The sequence below is a fragment of the Ochotona princeps genome, chromosome 1 (assembly GCF_030435755.1).
Source record: "Ochotona princeps isolate mOchPri1 chromosome 1, mOchPri1.hap1, whole genome shotgun sequence".
NCBI classification, from domain to species: Eukaryota; Metazoa; Chordata; class Mammalia; order Lagomorpha; family Ochotonidae; genus Ochotona; species Ochotona princeps.
The window spans coordinates 131,829,513-131,841,377 of NC_080832.1; the positions used below are offsets into that span (position 1 = coordinate 131,829,513).

Below are 11,865 nucleotides of genomic sequence, written 5' to 3' on the forward strand. Positions count from 1 at the left end.
CTGGTGGCTGCACTGGGATCCCAGCAGAGGGGTGAGGGGCGGCTGCTTGGGTCGCGGGGAGGACACAGGGAGAGGTGGGGGGGACCCTGCTGGAGCCCTACCCACCTCTGGCTTCCTCTAGGGCTGCTGAGTGGTCAGGGTGGAGCCTCCCTACTGTGGGTGCTCTCCTGAGCTGTGGTGGGTATGGGCACTGGGGGCTACGGGGAGGGAGGGAAGGAGGGGCCGTCACCCTCTGGCCCCCTCCCCAGGTGCGCACCCCACTCCAGCATCTCCGCCAGGCAGCCCTCTGTGACTGCAGAGGGCCCCCCCACCCCATTTGACATTGGATGGGCAGTCCCAGCTGCCCGCTGTTATCTGTTCAACGTCCTGGTGGCCCAGGCCACCATTGAAGCTGGAGGGTGAGTGGGCGTCGGGCCGGTGCAGGGTTGGTGGGGAGGCGGCAGGTGCTGGCGCACCCTGTGGCCAGCCCGGCACCTGCTGCAGGTTCAGGATGCTGTGGATGGCACTTTGCAAGTGCTCCACGAGAGTGCTGTCCTGTGGACTGTGGCTTGAGAATCTGGCCTAGTCCACGTGTGGGGACTCGGACTTGCTCTGTTTGGCGGGTGGCATTGTGGAGGCCTCCCAGCCCGCATCCCCACCCTGGGCATTGGTGGCTGTGTGGGCGGGTTCGGGCGGCGCCGTGGTGCCCTTAAGTAGCTGCTGGTACAGCTCGTCCTCCATGACCGCCAGCTTGTGCCTGAGGCCGCACGTGGCCTCGTGCACCTTGGCGGGCAGGGGCGTGGCACTGGTGGCCACATGCTCTCAGTAGCTCTTGCCTAGCAGCAGGCTCGGCCGGGGTGGCGCGGGCCTAGGGGCCTGGTGAGTGGCACTGTGGTGGTGGCGAGTGGTCCTGGTGGTGGCGAGTGGTCCATAGTGCAGTTCATCTGGTCGACCGGGGGTGTGGTGGCGGGGGTGGGCGCTGCGGAGGCTTGGCACTCTGGGGCGCAGGGGGTGGCTGGTGCATGGGGTCTAGAGCCGTGTTGTGCACCAACTTGCTGAGGCCCGGCCTCCTGTTTGATCTTGAACTTGAGGCTGATGCGGCTCCATGCCTCGTAGTCTTGATGAGCCGGAGGTTGTGGGAGGACATGGGGCCATCCTCATCGGCGTCCAGGGAGGAGGCAGCAGACGACGAGGAGGACAGGGAGGAGGACGCCCGCGCCCAGGTCATGGAAGGCAATCCACCAGCCCCGCCATGCTGGATCACAAGCCTGGTGGGTAGGTGCGACGGCGGCGGGGCAGAGGAGGTGGAGGACAACGCGGATCCATGGCTGGACAGCCAAGGGCCATTGGAAGAGGCGGGGACCGGGAGGCTGAGCGAGCGCGAGGGAGACAAGTACCCATCGGGTTTCTCCTTGGCCAGCTGTTTCTTCAAGGCAAGGGTGGTCTTTTCCTCCTGAATGAATATTTGGTTAATCATGACCTTCTCCGCCAAGGGTTCACCCTCTGAGACTCCTCCAGGAGCAAGACTCAGTATTTATTGAGCATGGCCTGGGTGCGTTTCAGTAGCTGGGTGGAGACCATCTCAAATTCCTGGTCCACCTTTGGTAGTCGCTGGGGGAGCGGAGGGCGCCCTGGTACACGTGGTTGGGCAGCAGACACTGCAGGGCATTGTGCAGGGAGGGGAAGGCGGTCTTGCAGTTGGGGTGCAGCATGGAGCCTTGGTGCTTGTGCAAATGCTCCAGGAAACAGGCCTCCTTGCTGGGTTGCAGTGCAGGGGCCTTCTCCAGCTGTAGTTAAGGTAGAGGGCCCTTGGTCACACTCAGGACTGGGAGGCTGCTGGCAAAAGCTTTGCTCTCGGCGGGGAGCAGAGGAGGGAGGCCTGTGTTGGCCATGGGTGCCGGGGCAAGGGCATGTTTGGGGCGGCAGGAGTTCTGGAGGGGGCCTGGCAGCTGGCCAGGGCCTGTGGGGTGGCAGCAGAGGCACCGCCTGCTTTGTGCTGGAGGAGGATTCCGGAAAGTACCTGGTGGAATCTATCCCGCAGGGCCTTTGGCTGGGGCAGAGCTGGGAAGGGGGTGGCCACCATCTGGAAGGTCCATGGGGGTGGCAGCGGGGGCACCGCTTGCTTGGGGACCAGGCGGAGGCTAGGTGGGGTTGTGGGGGACTTGTGGGGTCCCTGGCAAGCCGGGAACTGAAGCTGGAAGTCAGATGGCATGGGGTGGGCACCCTGGTGGACGTCTCAGAGGAAGCCACGGTGGAGGCAGGGGTGGGATGGGGAGCGGGAGGCAGTGGCCCCTCAGCTGGCAGAGGAGGCTGGGGGCTGGTTACAGTGGGGACTGGTGTGCTGGCAGCCTGGGGGGCACCCAGTAGGTGCTGGATTACAAAGATGACTGGCAGGGTGGGTGGGGTCTTGGGTGGGGGACAAGGGTGCAGGGTGGGTTCAGCGGGGGATGGGACATGCTCTGGGGCTGGGAAGAGGGGCGAGAGTGGGGTCTGGAGGATGCGGGAGGGAGGTGGGGCCAAATGTAGGGAGGTCATGTGGGGGCTGTCTCCCAGTGGGGCCTGGTGAGGTAGGGAGAGTACAGGAAAGACTGGGACCCTTCAGTGGACAGTGAAGTGGTTCCCGGGATCTGGGGCAGGAACATCTGTAGGGAGTGCTGAGTGAGGATGGCCGTGGTTGCTGCCCAGGCACCATCTTTCTGGGCTGGATGTCAGGCCTGGGCTGGGCTGTGGGGTGCTAGCCTGAGGTGGGGCAGTGGTTGGAGTGGTCATGGCCTGGGGGGACTTCTGTACCTGCACCTACTGGAGGCCCAGGGGCAGCAGCATACTGGCTGCAGGGGGTGCTGGTGGGGTGGGCCTCCCCCGTGGTGGTGGTGGAGGAGACAGCCTCTGCAGCAGCAGAAGCTGCTGGCTGCACCAGCCCATCGGGGACATTGAGCATGGCCGTGACACTGGGAGGCAGGGTGATGTCCTGCAGGACTGTGGTGGTGTTGGGTCCCGCGGCTGTAGGCTGGCTCTGTGCAGGCAGGCTGCCTGCCATCAGTCACACAGGCATCTGGAAGAACGTGGGCTAGCCCACCTGGATGGGCGCAGCTGAGAGGATGTGTGTGGCAGCGCTGTGTGCACCCAAGGGCCCAGGCTCATCGGGGTCGCCAAGTTCTGGTTTGTGAGGATGGAGTTGGCGATGAGCTGTCCACTTGAGTGAGGGGTTGTGGCAGCCAGGATCTGGCCACCCACATTGGCTGGCAGGGCTGAGAGTGGTTGCGGGAGCTGGATGGTGGGGTCACCAGGCAGCAGGAACTGGTTCTGGCCGGGCATCTTGTGCTGGACAGGGATGACGATACTGCTGCCCTGGTTCAGCAGGTGCATGGGTTTGCAGGGATGAAGATACTGCTGCCCTGGTTCAGCTTGTGCACGCTCTTGGGCTTGCTCAGGGCATCCGGTGGCTGCGGTGGCACCACCCCAGTTGCGGTGGCCAGTGGCTGCTTGAAGACGCTGGGCTGCAGGGTGGGCGCGGGGAAGCCTGACAGCACCACGTTCTGGCCAACCTTGCCAGCTGCCATGAAGGTCAGGTTCTGTGGTGCCTTGGGCTGTGGTGGGTGGGAGCTTGGCTCGCCCTGGATGGTGAGCATGGCAATGGCGGGCACAAAGGGCTTAGGCATCAGTAGGTACAGCTTGGGGTGCAGTATCCCTGCTGGCTTGGGCTGGATGGGCATGGGTGTACCATTCAGGATCACGTTGGGCGCTGGGACCAGTGGTGCCGTGCCGAGGCCCAGAGCCACCACCAGTGGCTGTCCCGAAGTTGCCCCACTAGTTGTGGCCATGACTGCCCCAGCATTAGCGAATTCTGAGTTCCCGTTGAGCATGGTGTCCACGGCAGCTGGGAGGTTCTTCTGGATGATCCTGTGGGGAGATGCCAGCAGAGGCCAGTGTCATGGGCTCTGAGGGGCCGGCTGTCAAGGTCAGGTAGCCCCTGACGGGCACCTGCTTGGCCAGGGAGGTGGGTGGGTTGAGTGCCGTGACAGGCTGGCCGACCACCTGGATGGGCACCAGGCTGAGTGTGGACCCTGAGGCACTCCCACAGGGCTGCCATTGGGAAGGGCCTGAAGGCCCAGAATGGGCTGCAGGGTCCCGTTGCCAAGGCCAACTGTTTGCAGGAAAGGCTGTACACACAGGGCCTTGTTGACCACGTCCTGGGGCAGCACCAGGGCCTGGTGCGTCAGCATGGTGGGTGGGCCCTGCAGCCCCAGCAGGTCGGAGCTGCCAGGGAAGAGCACCTGGGGCTCCGTGGCCATTGGAAGTAGTGCCTGCAGCCCCGGCAGGGCCGGCCCCAGCGTCTGCTGGCTGCAGGGTGGGCAGCTGGAAGGAGCACAGGTCAAACTCAGCCTGGGCCCCCAGGGTCTGCTCGGTGATGTTGGCTTCCTGCAGGCTTTGCTGGAGGATTTCACAGGGCTGGTCGGTGCCCCCACTGCCTTCTACCCCACCTCCGGTGGCTGGTGAGCCCAGGATGTCATCTTCCAGGAAGTCCAAGTCCATGCTTGGGGCCGGCTAGCTGGGTTCTGGGTTCAGATGGTTACCAGAATCTTCCTGCAGGTGCAGGCCCGAGCCTTCAAGGAAGGCACCCTGGGCCTCGCCGGCATTGTCCAGGAGGTCATCACTTCTTGGATTGAGACTATTATTTCCACATTCTCTTTTTTCTGTATCTGGGTAAAGGGGGAGATAAAGGGAGAAGCCCCACTCAGCCTCCCACCTATCCCAGGTCTCTGACATGGAGCATGCTCTAAGGGTCTTGCTCAAGTGATTTTGATAGTTCAACACTTGAGAATTGCTGCCAATCAAGCCATTCTTTTTCTCTCTTTTTTATATTTATTTCCTTATTATTATTTTATTTATTTTATTTATTTTTTATTGGAAAGCCAGTTATACAGAGAGGAGGAGAGACAGAGAGGAAGATCTTCCGTCAAATGATTCACTCCCCAAGTGACTGCAATGGCCAGTACTGCACCAATTTGATGCTGGGAGCCTGGAGCTCTTCTGGGTCTCCCACATGGGTGCAGAGTCCCGAAGCTTTGGGCCATCCTCAACTGCTTTCCCAGGCTACAAGCAAGGAGCTGGATGGGAAGCAGGGCTGCCTGAATTAAAACCAGTGCCCATATAGGATTCCGGAGCGCTCAAGGCAGGGACTTTTCCCGCTAGGCCATTGCGATGGGCCTCAGTCTCACCATTCTAAGCACAATGAAGTCACTACAGAATCTCCTTATTGACATTGTCCATCTTAGAGTGTCGATTTGCCCAGTTTTTCCCAGCCAACATATGGCTGGGGTAGTTGATTGATTCGTCTGTCCTCTGTTGTGGTGCCGTGTATCTTCTGTAGGTTCCCATAGAATGCTATATCCTCCATGTGTACCTGGTTATGCTCTCCACTGCTCCGTCTGAGCCTCTGAGGAGGCTAAGCTCTGGCCCTTGCACTCCATGGCAGACCATGGAACCTGCACTTCTGTTCATTGGTAGGGTACTGAGTCTGGCAGTTCGATTGGTGAAATCCCCAAAGAAATTTTGAGGTGATCCTGGACTATATTCTTGTGTGTACTTGCAAGTACAGGGCACGTTACTGTCCATTGCTCCAATCAGCTATGGTTGCATTTGCAAGGTCAGTTCTGTTTCCAGCCCTGTCTTCCACTGGAACCAATGGGTGTTGCAGTCCAGCCTGATTCTGCCCAGCACACACTTGGCTCTCACATAAACCAGTGGGAGCTGCAGCCTAGTTGGAGCCCCCCCCACAACAACCCCCATCAGGCCTGTCCATTGCCCTAGTTCCCTTGCTTTCCAGTATGTGCAGCAGACTAGTTCAGTCTGTCCCACATCCAATTCAGCTCTCATACATGCCAATGGGCATTAAAGCCTAGTTTAACCTAACCAGCTCCACTATCCAGTCCACACACACACTGGTGGGTGCCATTTTGTCCAACCACGCCTGCCCCAGTGCTGGTTTTCATGCTCTCCAGTGTAAGTGGTAACCCAAGAGGGAGGTACCACTATTTCCCTCCTAAATCACTCCCACTCCCGGATCTTGTACACTCCAGGTGGTTCTGTAGTTTAACTTGACAGATTAGCCACTGGTGCCAGCATCTGCTATCTGATGCTGTTGTAAAGCTCAACCAACCCTCACCCATTCTGCTTTATGTTTGCCCCAGTAGGGACTATCGATCAAGTGTGGCTCTTCCCTGATCTGGCTTGCATGAGGTCCACAGGTGTTATAGCCCTGCCTGATATCAACGCATGCTGTCCAGTGGGTGAGGTGTTCCAGCAGTGGTGCCCTCCACCTTCCCCCTACCAGCTATATCCCTCCATCCATGGTTCGTACTAGCACTGTGGCCAAGTCTGTTATGGCCCTCCTCACCTCATCTTTAGCTAGAGGGTGCTGTAGCCTGCCCAGCAAGGCCCACCCCCAATTCCAGCTGTAATGTGTACTGGTATGTGTTGCGACCATCACTGGTTCAACCCACACTGTTCTGTTGCTCAGGTTTGTCAGCGGTGATGCGAACTGATTGAGCCTGGTCCACCCTGACCTGTGCCAAATGTATGCCGGTGGGTACCTTTGCCTGGCCTGCTCCTTTTGTGCTTATAGCGCTTACCTTCAGGGTTGTGTCCTGACAGAGGAGTTGCCCAGGCTCCTCCATCAGAACCTCTCCCAATGCCAGATTTTGCATATATTGGTTGGTCCATAAGCCAGCCCTAGTCAGTCCACTTCATGTCCTAGCAGGAAGAGTGGCCTTTCCTGACTGGCCTTCAATCCATTCTGGTTATTGTTGGATGTTTTAGCACAGCCAAGGCTCATCCATACTCAAACACAGGTCACACATGGCTCAGTAGGGGTTGAGACCAAGCCTAGTTCGTCCCACAGCTACCCTGGTCCTCCAGAACATCACCCGGTGCTGGAGTCTGGCCCAGCTTGGTGCGTCCAGTCCCAGTCCACACTTGTGCCAAGGGAGACTGCAGCTGTATGCAGACCAGAATGCATTCCCCATTCCAGCCCCTGCACTTGTCAGTGGGACCCCCAACTCAGCTAGGGTGTACCCTTAGCTCCCTCACTAGGCCTGTTCCTAGCCATAAATTGTGCACGTGCCAATGGTTGCTCTGACTCAGCTTGACATAGCCTCTCACCTGTCTTGGCCTTTGCCTTTGATGCTGTGGCCTAGCATCCCTGGCTCATGCAGACCAGTAGGTGTAAGAGCCTAGCTTGGCATGACTTGTGCTCCATCCTGATTTCTAATTTTGCTTGTGAGCAATCCTCAAGATACTATTAAACAAGGATTGCTCGGCCCTGCCCAGTCCATACTGTCCCATTACCGATCCACACATTATCCAGCCATTGGAGCTACTTTGCCCAGCTTGTCCAATCCCCATGCCTGGACCATGTGTTCACCAGAGGAGCTATGACCCACCAGGGGAGTTTCTAAGTTCCTCCACTTGACCCACTCCCAGACCCAGTTCTCTTACTTGCCAGTGGGTGTTAGGGCAGTGTTGGGCATAGTCTGGCCTTCCATTTGGCCTTGCATGAGCTGGTGAATGTTACAGCCCAGCACACCCCACACGCTATTTGGGCTGCACAATGGGTGCTGCTGCCTTTACTAGCCCAGACAGTTGTTGGTTCCTTTACCCATGAGTGATGGCAGGCTCCTTGATCACACCTAGCTTAATCCATCACCACCCCAACCCTTGAGCTAACCAGTGGGACTAGTATTTCCACAGGGTTTGACCTACACATGCTCCACAGAATCTATCCCTGGAAATGGTTCTCTCATTTGCTACTTCATGTCCTGGCCTTGCCTAATGTGACTTGTCTCCTGATCCATGAATCTCTCCTTTACTTGGATCTGATCCTACTAGACAAGCCCCCAGCCTTAGCTTTTGCATGGACTGGTGTAACGTGGTCAGCATTGTTTGGTGATAGCAAGTTCTACACAGGACTTAAAGGAGGCTGGTATATCAGTCTGACCCCATGAAGTTCATCTAGTCCCTCTTCCCCAAACTTCCAGGTCTCAGTACCCTCGCTTACCTTCAAGTGAAAAGTTACTCTGTGGTTGGGAGTCTTCAGGACTGATTCACAATCCAGAAGCACAGTGGGCTCAACATGGAGGTACCTAGGCAGCCATTCATATCCCTAAAACCCCAGAACTCGCCGCTGGGTGGGCAGAAGGTTATGGTAGTGAGGCTGCTGGAGGATTAGTAAAGGCTCAGAGGGATTGTATAAAAGTTGTTATTTTTGCCCCTTTGCAGTGGCCTAGCAGCTAGGGTCCTCAACTTGAATGCACCAGGATCCCATATGCTGTCAGGTCTTAATCTTGGCAGCTCACTTCCCATCCAGCTCCCTGCTTGTGCCCTGGAAAAGCAGTCGAAAACAGCCCAAGGCCTTGAGATCCTGCATGTGTGTGGGAGACCTGGAGGAAGGTCCTGGCTCCTGGGTCCGGATCGGCACAACACCGGCCATTGTGGTCACTTGGGGAGTGGATCATGGGATGGAAGATCTTCCTCTCTGTTTCTCCTCCTCTCTGTATATCTGACTTTGCAATAAAAATAAATAAAATCTTAAATAAAAGAGGGAGTTCTTTGACCCACACATCAGATTCTCAAGATACCATTAAACAAACAAATAAACAATCAAACAAAAAATGAAGCTGTTATTTTAAACTTCCCTGAAAGTCTCCAGTAATGGTGGGTAGTGCTGTGCCAGTGCAGGAAGGGCCAGCACAGAGCCTGATGGGCCGCTTGGTGCTGTCCAGTCTGGGTCTTTGTGATGTGCACATCTACAACAGGGAAGAAATACAAGTAACTGTTCTCCCATTCCATTCGAGCCCTTTGGATCAATGTGTTTTCTTATCTGTCAAACTTTCTAGTAAATAAATATATATATAAATAAATAGATATAGATAGATATGGAGCAGAGAGAATGATGGAGTGTGTGTGAGTTTTATTTGTGTGTGTGTGTGTGTGTGTGTTTTACAGGAGAATTCCAGTGATATCACTGGTGGTGGTGGTTTTAAACATTTGTTTTTGTTGGAAAGTCAGATTACAGAGAGAAAAAGAGATAGAAAGAAAAATCTTTCATCCACTGGTTTTCTTTCCCAAGTGGCAGCAACAGCCAGAGCTGAGCTGATCCAAGGCCAGGAGCCAGGAGCACCTCCAGAGTCTCCCACCCAGTAGTTGTTCTCTTATCCACAAATGTACTGTGAACGTCACCTTTTTGTTTGATCTCTTGGTCTTTGCAGTCTGGATGTTACTTCAGAACAGCTATGTGTGTGTGTTGGGGGTGCCATTTTGCTTGATGTGACTGTTTTGATGCTCTCAGTGATTAGAAAGTAGTGTAAAGTTGGGATTAAAATGAAATTTTAATAGTGGAATTTCATCTCACATTACCACTTACTGATTATATACCTTGGGCAAAGCATCCATCTTTCTTTTTCTTTCTGGAGAAGCAAGCTTTATTTCTTTTTTTTTTAATTTATTTTTAATTAATATTTAGCATTATGTGACAGTTTCATAGGCTTTGGGAGTCCCCCTCCCCCTCCCCCTCCCCTCCCCCCTGGTGGATTCCTCCACCTTGATGCAGCATTACAGTTCAAATTCAATCAAGATTCTTTCCTTGCAAACATATATTAGGCATGGAGTCCAGCTACTTATTGTCCAGTTGGGTTGAACAGTTTCTTGGGGAGACCATTTCTGGTCCGAAGTCAGAGCTCGTATAATATCATCACAGTCAATTAAGAGTCCCAATATAACATCAACAGCAATTTGCAATATTATGGAATTGACATAGTTTTGAGTAACCAGTATGTTAAAAAAAAAAAAAAACATAAAAAAAAAAACAAAAAAAACAAACAAAAAAAGAACAAAATAACAAAAAACAAGTCCTAACCACAATCTATGATTAGCTCATTGACATCTCAATTTTAGTTTATATACAGGACCGGACTGGCTGCTATATACCTTGAAAAGGCTATAGGGTACCATTCAGCTGTCTCATATCTATTTCATTTTAGTATTTAGCCATTTGTTGTTTTGAAGTATAATTTTGTTGATCTTGGCCGATTTTGGGATAATCTAGACTGGCTTGTAACTCTAACAAGATATTTGTCGACATTTAATGTGCAGAACATTTTTTTTTTGGGGGGGGGGTGTGTGTGCAGGAAAATCCTCAACACCATGGTGAGGAGTGACTAATCTTTGTGTCCCACCCAGCAAGGCATGAGCCAATCCATGCCAGCTCTTTCCTGTCAGATTTCAAGCTCTACTTTCTGTTGTTTGTCTATTTATTTTAGGGTTTTTTTTTGTTGTTGTTTTTTTGTTTTTTTTTTGTTTTTTTTTTTAGTTTGTATGATTGTTTGTTTGCTGTGAGGGGTTTTCGAAGCGATCCCGATGGTCATTGCGAGGGAGGACGGGGGTCCAGAGGTGGAGCCAGGCTCGGACCAGAGAAAGCTCTCCTCCCTGGTCCCGAAGGACATTAATTGTTCTTCTGGGTCTGCTGACCGCTCAGGGCTTCTGGTTGTCTTTCCGATGACGTTGTTTTCTGCGCGGTAGTGTTTGGACTTCTGCAAGCTTTATTTCAAAGCAACATGAAAACAGGGGAGGCTATTTATGACCTGGCAGGATTGAGGGCACAATGGCATGTGCATTTGGCAAGGCCAGAGTCTGACCACTCAACCCCAGCTGAAACTTCTTAAGGCGCAATAAAAATGTGGCCTTGAAGATGCCCATCGTGTCTGTTATGCAAACTTTCGTTTCAGGAAAGGTGACATCTGAGCCAATCTCTTGAGATTATGAAAATCTGTGTTTACATTGAAACCATAATTAAGTTATTTACCTTCTTCATATTTTTACAATAGGGATTTCATTCACCTTCTGAGTAGTTGAATTTGTAAAGATCTCGTGTCCATTTTGTAGGAGAGGGATTATATCGGTTTTTTTCCACAATAGCCGACTGGAAGATTATTCGGCTTTTGAAGTATTGGCTGGACTGGCATCTGTAATGGTAGTTAGATGAGTGAGATTTCTATGTAACACAAGCTGGTACTGGACGCACCTGTGGGCTTGGCCCTTGTTCTGGTACTGCATGATGCAGTGCATGAGCTGATCATTCTCCTCCAGGAGCTGCTGGGTGGACAGAAATAATACAACAGAGTTCCTGTACCTGCAGGGTCACTGCTCAAATGACTGGCATGCCAGAGCTGGCCAGAGTTGAAAGCCAGGAACTCAGTCTGGGTGTGTGGCCCAGCAGCTAACTTTTTGAACACTGGGTCTGCCTCCCCAGAGTGTGTAATAGCAACAAGCTAGATTCAGAGCATGCAATCAAACCCAAGCACTCCAATATGGGATGTGGACATCTTTATTGGTCTCTTATGGGAAAAAAAGTGTGGCCTAAGTTGTATTTCTTTGATGTAAAATAAGTACTTTTGGCCTCATGCAGTTACTGTGAGTATTAAAAATGAAATAATTCACATAACGGCACCCAGAATTTGGCACATATACGAGGGGGAAATGTTAGATATGAGCAGCTGCAGCTGCAGGAGTCACTGATGGCCAATTCTGTCCACTGTCCTTCATCACAGTCCCTGCTTCTCTGTTGTATTTGGAGGTACTGTCCTTTATATCGATTTCCCATGTGTTACACTCAAAACTTATCTCCAGGATTTTCCAATGTCTTATTGACCAGCAGAGTGAACATAACTTTATACTATTTATTCACTTATGTGTTTTAAATGAGTGGAGTAAATAATTGAAAAGACTAGCAAAGGCAATGCTCCTGTCCTGAAGCACTAGCAATGTTTACAGGGTGCAAGTGAGATCACGCCAAAGAAGTCCAGGGTGTTTTAAGGAGGCCTGGCCATATGG

The 11,865-nt window shown here is 53.1% G+C and overlaps 1 pseudogene; it reads right to left on the reverse strand.

Annotated features, from left to right (window-relative positions):
• Positions 1 to 225: 225 nt before the first annotated feature.
• On the reverse strand, positions 226 to 11,088 carry LOC101524606 (BRD4-interacting chromatin-remodeling complex-associated protein-like; annotated as a pseudogene).
• Positions 11,089 to 11,865: the final 777 nt, after the last annotated feature.